Source organism: Monodelphis domestica, chromosome 8, assembly GCF_027887165.1.
Source record: "Monodelphis domestica isolate mMonDom1 chromosome 8, mMonDom1.pri, whole genome shotgun sequence".
Lineage (NCBI taxonomy): Eukaryota > Metazoa > Chordata > Mammalia > Didelphimorphia > Didelphidae > Monodelphis > Monodelphis domestica.
In genome coordinates this window covers 155,618,609-155,639,122 of record NC_077234.1, presented here as the reverse complement: position 1 = coordinate 155,639,122, position 20,514 = coordinate 155,618,609, and the positions used below count along the sequence as shown (strand labels likewise).

The 20,514-nt window shown below is 36.3% G+C and overlaps 1 protein-coding gene across 2 annotated transcripts in view; it reads right to left on the bottom strand.

Moving 5' to 3' along the window:
* Window positions 1–20,514, bottom strand: part of GPC5 (glypican 5) — a 2,135,463-nt gene that overhangs the window by 1,747,752 nt on the left and 367,197 nt on the right. The gene's annotated exons all lie outside the window — the stretch shown is intronic.

The window sequence follows — 20,514 nt, the reverse complement described above, 5'->3', positions numbered from 1 at the left end:
AGTATATAAGCATTTCTATCTGACTTGTCCAGAAAACATATTGAGAAAATGACCTTCTAATTATGCTCTGAAAAGAAACCAAGACATATCCATTTTGTAAAAATCATATTACCTTCCATTTTGGTGGAGGTGGGAGGGTGGGATGCTGGGAAAGAACGTGGATTGCAAAATGTCAGAGAATGTTGTTAAAAATTGTATCAACATGTAATCTGGGGGAAAGCAATCTAAATTTTTTTTTATCTAGTTCAATTTCATAATTTTACAGATGTGAAAACTTGATTTTCTGAGTAATTAAATTACATACCCTACATATCATAAATATCAGAAACAGGATTTGAAACCATATTTCAGCAATATTCAGTGTTCTTGTCACTACCAAAATGTGAATTTTCAGAAATAAACCTTAATATAGCCATATAAAATATAGGTTAACAATTAATTCACCCAAATCAAACTCTGTCCTAAAAGCTAAACATGCTAGTTGCTGTCACTAAAGTTGCTTAGTTTTATCATTTTGACCAAAAAACTTCTAGCATAACCATGTCATGTTTCAGAAAATTTTATGAACAATGTGTCCATAAATGGACAGAATTTTACCATAATTTGGATTAAGATAGTCCCTTAAATACATGAAAAATAGTAGGCATTTAATATTTTTCTTGATAACTAGTTCTTCCTCTGCTCTGTGACTAACAAATGTGAACCTCCTGATCCCCTAGTACTTGGGACTAATAATATATCCTAATGAAATGAAAATTTCTTTCACCTACAATTTTTCTCCAGACTTTCATTCTACTCTCTATACTCTCTCCCTCTTCCATCCCCTTGTATCATCAGGATGCAGGTTGTATTCCAGGATGGTACCAAATTCCTATTCCCCCTCCCAACCAACCCATCCACGAGAAGAATGCAAACTCCTTGAGAACAAGACCTGTAGTTGTTTTGGCTATTATATCCATAGTCCCTAGCATAGTGCCTAGATATAGCATAGTTTAGTAAATGTTTATTAACTAAATATCTGTTGTTGACCAAGTCATTTTAAATTATGCATGATTTTGCCAAATTAATAGCTTTTCAAAGGGGAATTATTTTTCACTTTATGAGGTTTAAAAGGTTTTGCTAATGATATCACTTAAAACAAAATGTAAAACTATATATATATATATAAGAATTAAATATGTCTAATGTTTATTTAAAATTTTTAAAAACTTTAAGAACTGCAAAAGTTCTCAAAATTATCCTATTTTGAAGTATGATCTACAGGAAATTTCTTCCACTTGGGAGACTCCTTTTTGGATGCTCTAGGATTGCAGGCATTTGCTGGAGAAAAATTGGTATTACATTATTTTCTTTTCAGATTATAATTAGAAAGTCATTTTCTCAGTGTATTTGCAGTACAAATCAGATAGAAATGCTCAAATACTGATTTCTGTTATATTATTGTGTCCATTATGAATATGGAAGTTGGTATAAGAAATTCAAGAACTATTTGCCTAGAATTGGCTTCTAGCAATTTTTTTACACCATATTATGGGAGCTGAACCATGCTGATTTTTTTTCTTTTGAGCAAATCTAGATTGCCTACAAGACTGTGACATAAGTTCGAACAGGTTACCTAAGATCTTTATGGACTATGGGTTCAAAGGATAGAGTTTTTAGATGGTCTCATTTAAAAAGAAAAAATGAAGTTGAAATAGCACATAAAGTCATTAAATAATATTGTAAAACAGTAATCATCAAAAATTATATGGTGTGGACTTTTCAAAAGAATAAGATCAATGTAAGAGAGTAGATAAAAGTGAATCAGGAAGAATTAAAATCATGAACTGGGTGTCTCATGAATCCACGAAAAATTTCATGAAGAAGAACAAGACAAGAACTTCTTGAAAAGCTATAAAGCAATTTGACAGAAATTAGGTTTAAACTAACATCTGACATCATATAACAAAATTAAAAGTCATAATATTTTTTAAAAATACTAGTGGATATCTCTCACAACCCTAATTAAAAGGATAGCTTTTGGCCAAATGAGGAATAAAGGATAAACAGAAAAGGTAAATCCATTTATTTTGATTACATGAAGTCAAAAAGGGTTCACCTAAACAAAATCAAAGCAAGTAATAAAAGTAGAGAAGTTGTTGATTGGGAAAAAAATGTTGCATCAAAACAGCTTTGATAAAAATTAGATACTCGAAAGACTTCCGGGTAATCATGGCTGCAATCTAGACGCCGCACGCTTCCTCTCCCCAGCACCGAACGAAATAGACTACATCAAAGGAGCATAAAATCACCTTTGGAGGAACAGAAGGACTCCCCAGTACCCCACAGAGGCAAAGGTACGTGGGGCTTGAACATTTCCACACTAAAATAAGAAGGAAAAGCTTGCACAGAAAAGTGAACTGAGCCGCCCTTCCCCCACCCCACCTCCCCCACTAAACCAGAGTGAGCTACCTGAGCGCTCACCGGGACAGCGAGTGAGTGGGGAGCGTCTCTGTCTGGGGGGGCACTCCAGGGTCCTTGGGATCTGGGGACTGCCAGGAAAAAACGTCTCAGGGCGCTTTCACTGGAGAATCCAGCGGACCTGGACTTGGGGCGGGATGCGCTGAACAACGTGCGCTGATTATCTGGGCGGAGCTGAATACCTGGGCTCGGAGGCTGGGAAGAACTAGTCTGAAGCAACCTAAATTCACAGAAAAACCGCTCTTATAACCCAGACCCCAGACCAAAAAGGAAAGGGAAATAAAACCACCAAAGGGATGGCTCACATAGCCCAAAATCAAGCCTCCAGGAAGAAAGGGAAAAAAGTGACTATTGAAAACTTTTATGGTGGAAGTACCCAAGGAAAAGAGGAGAATGAGGAGGAAATCCAAAAAAATTCAGAACACGCCTCCCAAAATGGAAACTATCAACAAGCTCTGGAAGATCTCAAACTGGAACTTATCCAAAAGATGGAAACCTTCTGGAAAGAAAAATGGGAGAAAGAGATCAGCTGTCTGACAGATAAGACTGCTCAAATGGAAAAAGAACTCGAAGCATCCAATAGAAGGGCAGACAAGGCTGAAAAGCAAATCCAGTCCCTAATGACCAGAATTAAGCACCTCGAAGAAAGTGAGATGATAAAACAGCAAGAATCAATAAAGCAAACCCAAATAATTAATGAATTGGAAGAAAACATAAAATATCTCACTGAGAAGGTCACGGACCTGGAGAACAGAGGAAGACAAGAAAATCTCCATATCATCGGTCTCTCAGAAAAACCAGAGGTAAACAACAAATTGGATATTATTCTAGAGGAGATTATAAAAGAAAATTGCCCCCACGTTCTGGAGCAAGGGGGCAAAATAGAAATAGAAAGGATTCATAGAACACCTTCTATACTAAATCCCCAAAAGACAACGCCTAGGAATGTAATTGCCAAATTCAAGAGCTTCCAAGTAAAGGAGAAAATCCTACAAGAAGCCAAGAAGAAGAGCTTCAGATATAAGGGGGCTCCCATAAGGATCACACACAACTTAGCGGCTAATACACTAAGAGACCGCAAAGCATGGAACACGATATTTAGAAAGGCAAGAGAGCTGGGTCTCCAACCAAGAATCAACTACCCAGCAAAACTGACTATATACTTCCAGGGGAAAGTATGGGCATTCAACAAAATAGAAGATTTCCAAGCATTTGCTAAGAAAAGACCAGAGCTCTGTGGAAAGTTCGATATCCAAGCACAGAAAGCAAGAGAAACATGAAAAGGTAAATATGAAAGAAAGGGAAAAGGAGATAAATCTTATCTTTCTCTTTAAGTCAAACTCTCTTCTATAAGGACTACATTTACATCTAATTATATATATTAATATGTGGGGGAAATGTTTTGTGTAACTCTCAAAAATTGTTTGCTTCATAAGAGTAGTTAGAAGAAACATGCATAGGGAAAGATTGGGGAATTAAGAAGATTTGGGGAAAGTTGGGGCAAAAAAAGGAAAAGGGAGGGGGGAACCGTGATAATACTAAGATTAACTTCAAGAAATAGGGGGGGAATCAATAGAATAAACTTTCCCATATAAAGATACACATGGGAAGGGGAGGGGAAGAACTCTCATATGAGAAGGAGAGGAAGAGAGCGTGAAGTGGAATTACTTAAACCTTACTCTCAGTGAAATCAAATCTGAGAGGGAAGAACATCTAGATCCAGTGGGATCCTGAATTCTATCTTATCCATTAGGGCAAGAAAGAAAGGAAAATTAAGGAGGGGGAGGGGTGAGGGAGTACAAAAAGGGAGGGAAGGAGAGGGGGGAGGGGAAGGGAGCATAAAAAGGGAGGGGCTAGAAAGGGAAGCATCTCAAGGGAGGGGACTAGGGGGACTGACCTAAAGTAAATCACTGGTTCAAAAGGATATAGCTAAAGAAGAAAGGTCAGAACTAGGGGAAGACATCAAAATGCCAGCGAATCCACAAATAACAATCATAACTTTGAACGTGAATGGGATGAACTCACCCATAAAACGCAGACAAATAGCAGATTGGATTAGAACCCAAAACCCTACCATATGTTGTCTTCAAGAAACACATATGAGACGGGTTGACACTCACAAGGTTAGAATTAAAGGTTGGAGTAAGACCTTTTGGGCCTCAACTGATAGAAAGAAGGCAGGAGTTGCAATCATGATATCTGACAAAGCCAAAGTACAAATAGACCTGATCAAAAGGGACAGGGAAGGTAAATATATTCTGCTAAAAGGAAGTATAGACAATGAGGAAATATCACTAATCAACATGTATGCACCAAATGGTATAGCATCCAAATTTTTAATAGAGAAACTAGGAGAATTGAAGGAGGAATTAGACAGTAAAAACATATTAGTGGGAGACTTGAACCAACCACTATCAAATTTAGATAAATCAAATCAAAAAATAAATAAGAAAGAGGTAAAAGAGGTGAATGAAATCTTAGAAAAATTAGAATTAATAGACATATGGAGAAAAATAAATAGGGACAAAAAAGAATACACCTTCTTTTCAGCACCACATGGCACATTCACAAAAATAGATCATACACTAGGTCATAGAAACATGGCACTTAAATGCAGAAAAGCAGAAATATTAACTGCAGCCTTTTCAGATCACAAGGCAATTAAAATATTGATCGGCAAGGGTACATGGAGACCCAAATCAAAAATTAATTGGAAATTAAATAACATGATACTCCAAAATCGGATAGTTAGAGAAGAAATCATAGAAACAATTAACAATTTCGTTGAAGAAAATGACAACGGCGAAACATCCTTTCAAACCTTATGGGATGCAGCCAAGGCAGTACTTAGAGGAAAATTCATATCCCTGAGTGCATATATTAACAAATTAGGGAGGACAGAGACCAAGGAATTGGAAATGCAAATAAAAAAACTTGAGAATGAACAAATTAAAAACCCCCAGAAGAAAACCATACTAGAGATCCTAAAAATTAAGGGAGAAATTAATAAAATAGAAAGTGACAGAACTATTGAGCTAATAAACAAGACTAGAAGCTGGTACTTTGAAAAAACAGACAAAATAGACAAAGTACTGGTTAATTTAATTAAAAAAAGGAAAGAAGAAAGGCAAATTAATAGCATCAAGGATGAAAAGGGGGATCTCACCTCAAATGAAGAGGAAATTAAGGCAATCATTAAAAACTACTTTGCCCAACTATATGGCAATAAATATACCAACCTAGGTGATATGGATGAATATTTACAAAAATATAAATTGCCTAGACTAACAGAAGAAGAAATAGTTTTCTTAAATAATCCCATATCAGAAATTGAAATCCATCAAGCCATCAAAGAACTGCCTAAGAAAAAATCCCCAGGGCCTGATGGATTCACCAGTGAATTCTATCAAACATTCAGAGAACAGTTAACCCCAATATTATACAAACTATTTGACATAATAAGCAAAGAGGGAGTCCTACCAAACTCCTTTTATGACACAATCATGGTACTAATTCCAAAGCCAGGCAGGCCAAAAACAGAGAAAGAAAACTATAGGCCAATCTCCCTAATGAATATAGATGCAAAAATCTTAAATAGGATACTAGCAAAAAGACTCCAGCAAGTGATTTGAAGGGTCATCCACCATGATCAAGTAGGATTCATACCAGGGATGCAGGGCTGGTTCAACATTAGGAAAACTATCCACATAATTGACCACATCAACAAGCAAACCAACAAGAATCACATGATTATCTCAATAGATGCAGAAAAAGCCTTTGATAAAATACAACACCCATTCCTACTAAAAACACTAGAAAGCATAGGAATAGAAGGGTCATTCCTAAAAATAATAAACAGTATATATCTAAAACCAACAGCTAATATCATCTGCAATGGGGATAAACTAGATGCATTCCCAATAAGATCAGGAGTGAAACAAGGATGCCCATTATCACCTCTATTATTTGACATTGTATTAGAAACACTAGCAGTAGCAATTAGAGAAGAAAAAGAAATTGAAGGCATCAAAATAGGCAAGGAGGAGACCAAATTATCACTCTTTGCAGATGACATGATGGTCTACTTAAAGAATCCTAGAGACTCAACCAAAAAGCTAATTGAAATAATCAACAACTTTAGTAAAGTTGCAGGATACAAAATAAACCCACATAAGTCATCAGCATTTCTATATAATTCCAACACAGCTCAGCAGCAAGAACTAGAAAGAGAAATCCCATTCAAAATTACCCAAGACAAAATAAAATACTTAGGAATCTATCTCCCGAGACAAACACAGGATCTATATGAACACAACTACAAAACACTTTCCACACAACTAAAACTAGACTTGAACAATTGGAAGAACATTAACTGCTCATGGGTAGGACGAGCCAATATAATAAAAATGACCATCCTACCCAAACTCATCTATCTATTTAGTGCCATACCCATGGAACTTCCAAAAATTTTTTTTACTGATTTAGAAAAAAACATAACAAAGTTCATTTGGAAGAACAAAAGATCAAGGATATCCAGGGAATTAATGAAAAAAAAAAATACAAAGGAAGGGGGTCTTGCAGTCCCAGATATCAGACTATATTATAAAGCAGCGGTCATCAAAACAATTTGGTACTGGCTAAGAGACAGAAAGGAGGATCAGTGGAATAGACTGGGGGCAAGCAACCTCAGCAAGACAGTATATGACAAACCCAAAGATCCCAGCTTTTGGGACAAAAATCCACTATTTCATAAAAACTGTTGGGAAAATTGGAGGACAGTGTGGGAAAGATTAGGCTTAGATCAACACCTCACACCCTACACCAAGATAAATTCAAAATGGATGAATGACTTGAACATAAAGAAGGAAACTATAAGAAAATTAGGCGAACACAGAATAGTATACATGTCAGACCTTTGGGAAGGGAAATACTTCAAAACCAAGCAAGAATTAGAAAGAATTACAAAATGCAAAATAAATAATCTGGATTACATCAAATTAAAAAGTTTTTGTACAAACAAAACCAATGTAGCCAAAATCAGAAGGGTAGCAACAAATTGGGAAACAATCTTCATAAAAACCTCTGACAAGGGTTTAATTACTAAAATTTATAAAGAACTAAATCAATTGTACAAAAAATCAAGCCATTCTCCAATTGACAAATGGGCAAGGGACATGAACAGGCAATTCTCAGCCAAAGAAATCAAAACTATTAATAAGCACATGAAAAAGTGCTCTACATCTCTTATAATCAGAGAGATGCAAATCAAAACAACTCTGAGGTATCATCTCACACCTAGCAGATTGGCTAACATGACAGCTATGCAAAGTAATGAATGCTGGAGGGGATGTGGCAAAGTGGGGACATTAATTCATTGCTGGTGGAGTTGTGAATTGATCCAACCATTCTGGAGGGCAATTTGGAACTATGTCCAAAGGGCGATAAAAGACTGTCTGCCCTTTGATCCAGCCATAGCACTGCTGGGCTTGTACCCCAAAGAGATAATGGACAAAAAGACTTGTACAAAAATATTCATAGCTGCGCTCTTTGTGGTGGCCAAAAATTGGAAAATGAGGGGATGCCCTTCGATTGGGGAATGGCTGAACAAATTGTGGTATATGTTGGTGATGGAATACTATTGTGCTAAAAGGAATAATAAAGTGGAGGAATTCCATGGAGACTGGAACAACCTCCAGGAAGTAATGCAGAGCGAGAGGAGCAGAACCAGGAAAACATTGTACACAGAGACTGATACATTGTGGTACAATCGAAGGTGATGGACTTCTCCATTAGTATCAATGCAATCCCTGAACAATCAGCAGGGATCTAAAAAAAAATACTACCCACAAGCAGAGGATAAACTGTGGGAGTAAAAACACCTTGAAAAGCAACTGCTTGACTACAGGGTTGGAGGAGATAAGACTGAGGAGAGACTCTAAATGAACACTATAATGCAAACTCCAACAACAGGGAAATGGGTTCGAGTCAAGAACACATGTGATAACCAGTGGAATCATGCGTCGGCTATGGGAGAGGGAAAGGCGGGGGGGGTGGGGGGGGAGGGGAGGGGAGGAAAAGAAAACGATCTTTGTTTCCAGTGAATAATGTATGAAAACGACCAAATAAAATAATATTAAAATTAAAAAAAAATTAGATACTCAATATTTATGTAGGGAACTAAAACCAAAAAACCTTTCAATGTTCATAGGTTATAAATAAACTACATCCAAAAGAATTGCAAATTATTATCAATCACCTGAAAAATTGTTCAAAATTTCTAATATGAGAAATGCTTAACAACTTAAGTTTTCATCTCAGATGTAGAAATGTAGTAAAAATGCCACATGAGGGGAATAATGAATTATGGAAGAGCTGAGTAAAATGCAAGAACATAAACACACATTTGATGAGGTTATGAACCATTCCAGAAAGCACCTGAAAATGACAAACATACCTTGGTAAAGGGTGAGTGAATAGGGAGGAGAAAGAGAGAATTATGGATCCCATATTTAATGAAATCCTCAAAGTAGCACTTTTTTGTATGTGTGGTAACAAAGAATTAGAAACAAAGAAAATTATCATGAATTAGAAATAGCTAAAAATATTTTACCTGAATATAATAAAATATAACTGGATTACAAGAAACAATGAAGATGAAGAATTCAACATTCTTGGGAAGAGTTTTATGAATATAAGGTTCAACAGTCACTCAACAAACATGAATTAGTTTATATATGAACTTGCACAGTGTAACCCTTTGATCATTTCCTTTTATCCAACAATATTCTATCCTCTCAAATTCCAACGCTCAACAAGTTCCTGATTGTCTTGCTAACTCTCTCTCATTTCTCTTTCTCTGATTATCCACTCCATAGTAGCTCTTTCCACTCAGGCTTTATCCCATTTATTTCTCATGCTAAGCCTGAATAAATCTTAAAATGATATAAAATAAGCACTATGTGAAGTCTGAATGTGAAAAATCATTACCAAAGAGTCAGAGTATCAAAATTTTAATGATAATAATTATGATGATTTAAGGTTATAAGATGGAACTAGGAAATGCAGTAAACTGTAGGAACTAAGAGATATAAGTTATTGTCCCAGCTACACCACTAAGTAGGTATATAGCCTTGGATCAGTCATAAGACCAAAAATATGGAGTTAAAAGTGGCCACAGTGGCCATTGAGTTCAACTTCTTTATTTTAAAGATGAGGAAAATGGTGCCAAGGAAAGTTGGGATTCACTAAAGATCTTATTATAGGTAAGATGACAGATCTGAAATGTGAATTCTGGTCCTTTGATTCTAACTCAAAGTTCTTTTTCTACTACATCACACTTCCTCCATGTGGACTCTGTGAGCCTCAATTTCCTCAACTATAAATCTATTAGACAAGTTGACATCTAATCTTTCAGGCTCTCAAATCTTCTGATTATTGTGTTGTAAATATATAAATATATATTATGTTGGGTTTAATCTCATATATTTATATGTTATAAATATGTGTGTTGTTTTAATCATATATATGAACACCTATTTATATACACAATAAATATATGTCATAAATACATAAAAGTGTTATGTGGTATTTAATCATATATATGAATGTCCACATATTTAATCACTGATTTATTTAAGTATAAAATTACAATAGCATATTTGCATGAAATCAATGCATATTCCTATAGGCTTATTTATCCAATGAAAGTGAAACTTTTTTCCATACATTCATAATCTAGGAAAGAATCATTTCAAAAATATTTATCATTTGAATTTTTATATGTGTATGTCTTTTGAAAGCATTAACTTATTAGTATGGAGTGATGGGGTCCTGGTCAATGAGAAACCAAGTATTGGTGCATGTGTGTGATGGCCCTTCCTCCTGGGATGCTGGGATGTACAGGACTTGCCCAAAATTCTCCGCCATGCTGCCAATTGAATCTGTGGAACTCTGCAGAGACAGTTCTGGGACCTGAATGTTCACATTATAAATATTTTCTAGTTGGCTGAGGAGAACTAATAGCTGAGCAAAGTCAGTTAGAACACAAGATAGATAGATAGATAGATAGATAGATAGATAGATAGATAGATAGATAGACAGACAGACAGACAGACAGACAGACAGACAGACAGATAGATAGATAGATAGATAGATAGATAGATAGATAGATAGATATAGATATAATACATTTGAGCAAATCATCTCTGTCTATCTCCCATGTCTCTTACGTCCCTCTGTCTCTCCTACCCTTCTCTCCCTGCTCTACTCTCTGCAACTCTCCAGTGAAGAGGATGACTTGACAACCATGTATTTGTAAACACAAGACATCTCTTTCTCTTTTTTCTCCTATATCATTTTTCCCAGTTACAGGTTAACAAATAGTCACAGATAAAACTGAACAGGTAATGATGCTGTCAGCCTGAAAGCTTGTGAAGGGCCATCAGAGACACAAATATCAATAATATGGAAATATGTCTTGACCAAAGACACATGTAAAACCCAGAGGAATTGTGCATCAGATATGCAGGGGGTTGGGTGAGGGAGGGAAAGAACATAATTTTTGTGATCTTGGAAAAATGTTCTAAATCAATCAATTAAATAAAAATTTAAAAAGATTATATAGAAGAAAAAAGTAAATAGTTCAATTAAAAATAAAAAAGAGATACAACAACCTCAATGGGTGGCAGAGACTGCCAGTGGTCACAAGTGCAGAAAGTAGCTAGCCTTGCTGAACTGAGGGCTACCTTGCCCTAATGTGAACTTAGTGGTGACTCTGGGAAGAAATTAAAAATGACTTCTAGAACCAGGCATAGAGCAACCCTTGAGTCCCACATAATTCTTACATATTTTTATTATTTTTGTCAGAGTTTTAGGTCATTCTCCCCAGAGCTGGAGTGTGTGCACAAAGGATGACAGGTAAGTAATGTTTTGTACTAACCACTCTAAGTGTGAGCCCATTCTTCCCAGGAACAGAATGAGTACAGACAGAGAATCATACTCTCTCATTTGCGGAGATTTAAAAAATTTTATTCCTCCTTATATCTGCTCAGCAAATGTCATTCTGTAAAAGCTAATGGATGTCAAATGGCTGATGATATTAGTAAGATGCTAACTGGGTAATTGAGACTGACCAGAGCTTGTAACTCATATTAGAATAATCCAGTCCCTACAATTAACCCTAAAATCCTGAGAAGTAATGGATTACTATTCTGGGGACCCAACGTGCCACTGCAACTTGGGGTCGGGATAGAATATTCAGAGAGAATGCTGAAGCAATTCTCTGGATAAAATGTATGTGTAATGGAAAGCCAAGATAATGACTCCTAAGCCCAATGAGGGCTAGCTTGCTAGAGGATAGTCAATGACCTATTCTCTCACCATGTTGAATTATGGATAGAATTCAAGTTATTCTTCTCAAAACTAATCCTCAGTTTGTTGTTTTTGGGATCAATTGAGACAATATTTGGAAAGTGTTTAGTACAATACTCGGCACATAATAGGTTCTACATAAATTGTAGTTATTACTATCATTATCGTTATTTCTAAATATTATCCAACAGCATAAACTCCTTTAAACAATATTCCTAATTTGTGGCTTGTGTGACTGGGACCAAACGAAAATCAGTTTATCTAAGAACTCAGAGCAAAAGAGACAGAACCTAGATTCATCATTAGTGTTCATTGGTTTTGTAAAAGAACACAAGTGAAGCAACACAGGATTACATCAAAAAGAAAATAGAGCTTTTCTTCTTTGCTAGTGCACAGAAGCAATTTTAAATGGAAACAGGCATTCATTTGTTTTTCAGGTCTCTTAAATGGTTGTACGTAGGATCTCTACAATGCAACACTGGACATCATACAGGATGATGATTTGCTGATGCGGTTGTTAGATGGGGAGGTTTGTATTCTGGGCTTGTGATAAGGGGTGTTTCAGAATCCCTGGCACATACTCTGTCCATTAGGTTATGTTTAGCTGGGTTTTTGTACTACAGTGAAGAGATACAAGCTATCCTCCCCAACAAAAATAAATAATAAACTCAAGAACCAAAATGCATATATGGAAGCAAACATTCCCCATATGAAGTAAAACTAATTTTCCCAGATATCATACTTAAAACTATTTTTCCAAGTTCCAGCCTAGATAACACTTTACAAAAACCTGAAAGAAGTTCTCATTCTCTCCAGTGGGGATTTGCTACTGCAAATATTTATGAAAGATGAAGTACGAAAATGCAATTTCACCAACAAATCAAACAACAGAAACACTGGAATTATTTCATCTTTATCATTCCTTTCCCTTCTAGCAAGAGATTTCTCATCTCTGCAGCCTCCATCCCTATCAACTGGCATCTTCCCATACATTTCTATAACCACTGCTTCTCTTCCAGAAAGCACTGGGATTAACTAGGGAGGTGACATGACCAGTAGCTAACTGGCTCTATAATTGGGGCAAATCATTATGTTTCCTAGACCTCTATTTCTTCTTTGAATTCAATTCAATAAACATTTATTGAGCATATATAAGAGAAGGGATCCTGGTAGGTAGAGCACTCAACGTAGAACCAGGAAAACCTGAACTAGAATCTGAGGGAAGATATTTAACAAGCTGTGAAAAACTGGACAAATCATTTAATGACTCTCAGCCTTGGTTTCTGCATCAGTAAAATGGTCATAGTAATAGCATGTATCTTGAGGAATTATTAAAGGCAAAAAAAGTGATACTAAAGAGGGGATTAAGGTGGTGTAATGAATAGAACACAGGTAAAGAAGACCCAAGTTCAATTGCAGCCTCAGATTTTTATTAGCTGTGTGAACCTGGGCAAGTCAATTAATCACTAACTTCCTCAGTTTTGCCAACTGTAAAATGAAGATAATACTAGCATCTGCTTCACAGTGTCATTGGGAGGATCAAATGAGTTTTTGGTAAAATATTTGGCACTATATGCCTGGCATATAATAGAGCACTTATAAATGTTTAATTACCTCATCTAAGCATTTTGTAAACTTTAAAGCATTATATAAAAGTTATTCTTACATGCAAAAAATGTGGAGTAACAAACACAAAAATAAAATAATCCCTGCCCTCAGGGAGCATCCATTCTTTTGTAAGGTTGGGGGTAGGGAGCACCAACAAATACATTAGGAAATAAATACAAACTCTACAGAAATCAATACAATCTAATTTCAGAGAGGAAATGGCAGCAATAACTAGATAAATTGGGAAAGACCTCACTTAGCAGGTGGCAACATGAACTAGCAGTGTGAGTCCACAAAATGGCAGTTGACTCCCTGCCAGGGTTTTAGGGTTAATCTTGAAGGACTGGGGTATTCTGGTAGTAGTCTCTCGGTGACCGAGAATGACTATTGTCTTTGTGCAGTTTCATCTACGGTGTACCCTCATGTGGCTTTGGAGTCCAAAGGCTGAGGCGCAAAGTTTGTGGCACATGGGGCATGGAACGCCAGTTGTTACGGGATTCTAACGATCTGTCAAATGAGCAGATTTCAGATATAGAGTTCTCCAAGAATCATTTCCATCTAGTTCTCCTTAACAATTTTGTTCATCTCATAAACGTGGAAAAGGCAATTTGCCTGAGGCAGAAGGGCATAATAAAAAGGATGTGAGACTTCAGAATCCAATTTAATTATTCCAATATTTATTATTAAGTGCCTATTTGGTGAAGTAGGTACTTGTGGACAAACCAAAGTTTAAATAAGACATTATGAAGTCTGTAAGTGGATAGGATTCATACCACAAATGACTCACACAAAATAATACATAATTAAAATAAAAATTAATAAAGGTATATAAGAAAAATTTGGGGACCATATTTTAAGAAGAATGCTATTTGAGTCAAGCTAGAAAGGCCATTCCTGATTAAGGAGATCACGGACAATTTTCTGGAGGAGGTCAGAACCCTGTCAGAAAATCTAGGTGTACATCCAAGCTCTGCCATTTACAAACTAGATAATTTGGAGCAAGTCAATTTCATCTCTGAGCCTTGGTTTCCTTATCTAAAAAATGAGAATCAGAATAACTGTCCTGATAGTTTTCAAGATAGTGGCACTGCTTAAGTAAGCAATGTACTTTGTAACTATAAAACAAATATAAAGCTTGACTTTTGAAAAGACGGGCTGTGTAGGGAGGACAGCACTAAATTCAGGGTCAGGAACAAGTTTTCCCTTCTTATATATACTGGGCAAATTATTTAACCTCTTTATGCCCCAGTCAACTACCCAAGACTATAAATTGCAGAATAGTTATTGATCTGATTTTGTTGAGAAAGCTTTCTTTTCTGAAACTCCCTATAGCAAGAAAAACACAGATCTAGCCTAAATACAACAACTCCCTTCAAAAAAAGAAATTTTACCAGCCTATTTGGCAGAAAAAGGCATTGAGAACACTTCAAAAACTATGTTTTACCTAAATACTGTATTCAGAAAGATTATTGTCTTCATTAAAGAGAAGCCTGATGAGATTTTTCTTTGGGTTCTTTGCTGAGCTTGCCTTTTTAACTTTTTTTATTTTACAGATATTCCCCTGGAACAGATCTATTGAGAAGGAAAGGAAAGAAATGATTGTGCTCTAGTGGAGCTAGCCAGTGCACTGACAGAAAGAAAATCCACCTGCATAGCCTAGCTTGGATCCAGGTTACTGCCTCCTCCCAGTCCCCACTAGCCCCTGCACACCTCCCCTCAGTACATTCATGAACCATTTGTTTGGGCACTTGTACTTCAGTCTGCAGAGCTATTCGTGTACCAAATTGGGCAAGTGGGTCACAGAACAGAATAGACATCTATGGTCCAAAGTATAGGCTTGAAATTCTCTTATATGAAAGCAGTTTTATCCCTTCAAAGAACTGGTACCACTTTGTAGTTTTCACAATACAATGCCTTAAAAGAAATAATAAGGAAACTATGAGCACACTGGAGTACTGTGAGACACTGATAAGTTAAATGTAGGGAAAATGTTGAGAAGCCAAGAAAGCACTTTGCGACAATGGAATAACTTAATTCATCCCAAATGTTATGCTACAGTAAGTTATATGATTTCACCAGATGCTTCTCTTTAGATGAATTTTATTATACCAGAGAGGGCAATTTCTTTTAATGAGAATATTTTTGAATAATATTTGCTCTAGAAACCACTGCTTTCTTGGTTTTCCATTTAATGAGAATAATTTCCTTTGATTCATTGGTATTTTTATTCTTATGTTGGTTCAATCAAAATACCAATTAGCTTTGGGTATAATGTGAGACTGTAAAAAAAAAGAAAAGTAGAGAGACATCCCAGCTTAGTTTTAAAAGATAAAAATCAACTGTAGAAGCTCTAGGATGTGCATTTTAGAGAATTCACAGGTTAGGGATTACAAGCAGCAACAGTGGTTAATGTACCAGTTTAGATGTCGTCTCTCGGCAGCTGACTAATGGAAAACTTGAATGGTGAAAAAATATAAACAAACTACACCATGTTTCTGTTGAAAACCAAAAATGCAAGGCACATACCTATTTAACTCATCCAGGTAAAGTGGTACAGTGGGAAGAGCACTGGCTCTTTTGGCCAAGGAACTGAGATAAAATCCAGCCTGTGACACTGATTACCATTGTGACCTTAGATCTCCTTAGACGCAATCTCCCTGGATCTCAATTTCCTTTTATCTGAAGAGAGGTTTGGACTCATTGGACTGTGAATTTCTTTATAGTTCTAGACTGCAAATTCTTTGCTGCCCATTTCAACAATATTATATGTTTTATTCAATAATTATATGCGATACTTTAAAACATGAAAATGCTACCATTGGTTATAGTAGCTATAAAATAACTCCAGAATTATATCTGCTTTTAAGAATTAAAATTATTGTAAAAAACTCTTTACTTTGGCATTTAAGGATTTCCATAATTGGGCTTTAATACCCTTTCACATTCCACTGAACTTTTGCTACTTTCTAGTTGTGTGACCACCAAGTCACTTTATCTCTTTTTTCTCAATTTCCTTATCTGATGATAATGGCTAATGCAAACAAAAACACACAAACACACATACACACATACACACACACAGATACAGTGATTGTGAGGCTCTAAAGCGATCATTTCTTTAAAGTGCAGTGCAAACTTTAGCCAAAGTCTCCCTGACGTCATATCTCACACCAGATACTTAAAATGTAGTAGAAGGATGAGACACAACCAAACCAGCATAGTACACATTATTAGTAAAGTAGGCAGACAATGCCAGAGCAATCTAAGAGATTTAAGAAATAATGGATTGTTTCGAAGTTAAAGAAATTTGTTATCCACTATAATCTTTGCCTCCTGGCAAGATTAGCACTATGACAGGGAATCGTGTTTTTCCTCAATGAGATCTATAGTACTGAATGATTCCCTCCAAGTTTGAGAAGCTCGTGGTAGGCCACATAGTTTGGTAGAATGTGGCAGTTCTGAATAGTGGCTGGGCAGGCAAGGGAACATTCATTGTATATACTAGTATCCCTTCACATCACAAGGTTAAGGGCACAGAATCTCCAAGATGTAGAAAATCAGTGTAAAAATGTTTGGTTTTCCCTTTGTACCAAAGAAAATTTTTAATTTTTTTTCTTTTTCTTTTATAGAGCATTTACTATGTTCATTTGTCATATTAATAGGTAAAATATGTTGATATTATATAATACTATGTATATTTTGGGGCATTTCTGGGTTTCTGAACTGTTTCTATATCATCTACTGACTTTCACATTTCATCAGCAGCTTCTACAAAATTCCCATTTAATTTCTTATGCTAACCCCTGAAATATCAAACCACTATGGGGAAAGTCGTGATGTGGAAGGAATACCTGTATAAGATAAGCAGAGTAACTGAGAAGAGAGTTCATAGAGCTAATGATCTGGAGGAATCTGAAGCAACTTTCAAGTCAAAACAAGTACCACACCTAAATCTGGAGAAAATTGGGGGAGGTAAAGCCTGAAGCTAGTTATGACATGATGGTATTTTAGGAAGCAACCAGATTCTAAGCTTATGTCACAGTCTAATTGTAAGAGATAAAGGAATTTTTAAAGAATTAGACAGAGCAGTAAATGATAGAAGAAACATTCCCTCTAGAAAGAAAAGTGAGAAAAGAGCAACAGGACTTTATTCCTTTCATCCAAAGGAAGAATTAAGGAGATATCTTGGGGGAAAGGAAGGGAAGACTGAAACCAAGGGATCCTCTAGATCAGAATCTCCACATCAGGGTGAGAAAAAAGCATATGACACTGGTCAGAGATGTAGGTGAGGTACTGTGCTTTATGAAAAAAAGGTAATTTTATTCAGTTGTTTCTGATTAGGTTCCCATCACTGATGCCAAGGGAGACTGGCAGACCTTGGTCAGAGTCTCAGAAGAAGTACACATGTCTATGACAGAATCAAATATCAAAAAATAAAACCAAGCAAGTATATGATTTTTTTCACGGTTCCTACACTCCATTTTGTTAGTTGGGACCCATTATGTTATACTGACTAGTGATATTGTTTTAGTTTGCTGTGGAGACTTACTAATTGGTTTATTGAAACTCTTCATGAGAGTTAGACTCATCTGACTCTCACCTGACCATGTACTCTGATTCACTATCATCCTTGGCATGAAGTCATCAGTACCCAGACAGCCCCAAAATTGATCATGATATATTGACCTCCACTGATCCTGCATCTAGAAATAAAACCAAGTGCCACAGATACTCAGGCAGCAACACCTTCCCTCCCTTTAAAGTCAGGGAGAAATACTTAATCATTGCTTTACTGCTAAAGGACAATATCTCATCCTGAGCAAGATGGTTTGAGGAAAGTCCACACAAAATCCCAACCAGTGGAACAATTACAATTCCCAGACTACTTGAGTATAGTAGTCTTGACTATCATACTCTTTTTTGATGCCCAGAGACTTCCTTCTCTGTTCCTCAGGGATTATCTAATTTCTTCTTTGGGATTCTCTTTCCCCTTTTCCCATTTAGGACTCACTGTTGTTGCATCTTCTGGTGGCACTCTTTCTGGAATCACCACTGTCTACCACTAACTTCTGGTTTTAATCTGTATTGTCATGCAAATACAGCTTCCTGTAATGACTTCTAGATTCTTTGCCTTCTGAAAGAATCCAGTCAAACTAGATGAAAGGGTCAATCCTGGGGCATAAGTTTCTCCCTTTAGGTCATAAGCTACCTAATGAAGAGCTGTGACTAAGTTTCTTGGCCACTGTACTTCCATAGGTAAGGAGGACAGAGAGAGAAAGACTGGGGACTCTGATTTGTGTCCCCAAGTAGAAGGGATTCCTATGACCATCATAACTCCCCTCTGTACCCTTAAACTCATGAACCATTATTCAGAATAGTCTACTGCACCAGCAAACACCCCAATATCCTGATGAGTATGGCACCATGATTCAAGACTACAATGCAACAAGCTACAAGCAGAGTAGCCTCATGGTTCAATGGGAGGATCTCTTCTATTCTGCTTGATCCATGAATTGCAAAGTAAAGTTAAGACTAGTAACTACAACAGTTGTCCATAAATCCTGATTATCATGGCACTCTAATTTAGTCCAACACAAGGACTGAGAGGCTCAACCAATGCCTCAGTAAAAGGAATTAATTTCTTCCTTTTAGAGTCATAAGTGTTGACCAAGGCTGTGACTAGGGCTATTGGCAGCTGCACCTTTGCTAACAGGATTCTCTGCTCTCTTCAAAGAGAGTAAACACCAAGAGCCAAGGCCTGAGTCCTGGAATTCCAAACCAGAAAAACCCCTCTGCCTGGTGGTCAAGACTAAGTCATTATCTTCTAGGAAACACAATTGAGTTAACACAAAGCTTCTGGCCACTACAAAATGAACAAAAATAATACATTCACAAAATAGTTTTTGTTCGACCAGTAATACTCAAATATTTTGGTCTCAGGACTACTTTACACTCTTCAAAACTACTGAGATGCCCCCAAAAGAGCATTGCTTTGCAAGTGATATATCTGTCCATATTTACTGTATTTTAAAGAAATTAATATTTTTTAAATATTTATGTGAAAAATAATGAACCACCAACATATTAAACATCTTTATGAAAAATTATATTTTCTAAAATAGTAAAGTGGTGAAGTTTTACATAGTTTTACAAATCTTTTAAATGTTTAGCTTAATAAAAGGTAGTTGAATTCTCAAATCTATTTCTGCACTCAATCCATTGTGATGTTGTTTTGATTGAAGTAGATCGAGAAAAATCTAGCCTCATACTAATATGTAATTGAAAATGGGGTATATAGTATTTTAACAGGCAAATAACAACTTAGTGTTGTTATGAAAATGATTCTGACCTCAAAGATTTCCTAAAATAGTTTTAGGGACCCCCAGTAGGCTATGGACATTTTGAAAACTGCTGTTAGAGTATCTAAGCTTACCAAAGAGTTCTATTAATTTGTTGCACTAAGTTGTTTTATAGACACATGCTGGTTTTTTATTATAGGTTAGAAGTGGCTACCCCACAGTTCTGTTTTCTCTGATTTCCTTTCAGCTGGAGGGCTCCTGCCACTACTAACACGGCATGCAAGGCAACAGTGGCGAAAAGATATCAGAAAAGCCATCCTAAGGAATCAATCTCAAAAGGTGAGGGAATGAGGGAGAAGAGTGGTGGTATTCTGTTGAAGGCATCAGGGATGATATAAACAACAGTACTGTGTTAGAAAAGTACAGGATGAGGAATGGGAAGAATAAGCAACTCAAATGGCCAGGAATGTAGGCTAAAGGCAGGAGACACTGAAGTTATTAGAACAGAAAAGCAAAATGATGTTCTCTGTAGCAAGGTGAAGAATAGATTGGGAAGAGACAATCCCCAGGGAAAAGAGTTAGATAGCCAACATAATGATTCCTGCTAGAATGGCAGAATAGAAAGGATTAGACACTAGGAGTGGTGATACAAGCTACTATGCTGGCATGTAATTATATGTTGGAAGGAGAAGTATTAAAAATAGCCAAAATGATTCATAAATTTCAAACCTAGATGACTTAAAGGATGGGCATGTTGTTAGCAAAAAAAATAAATGTT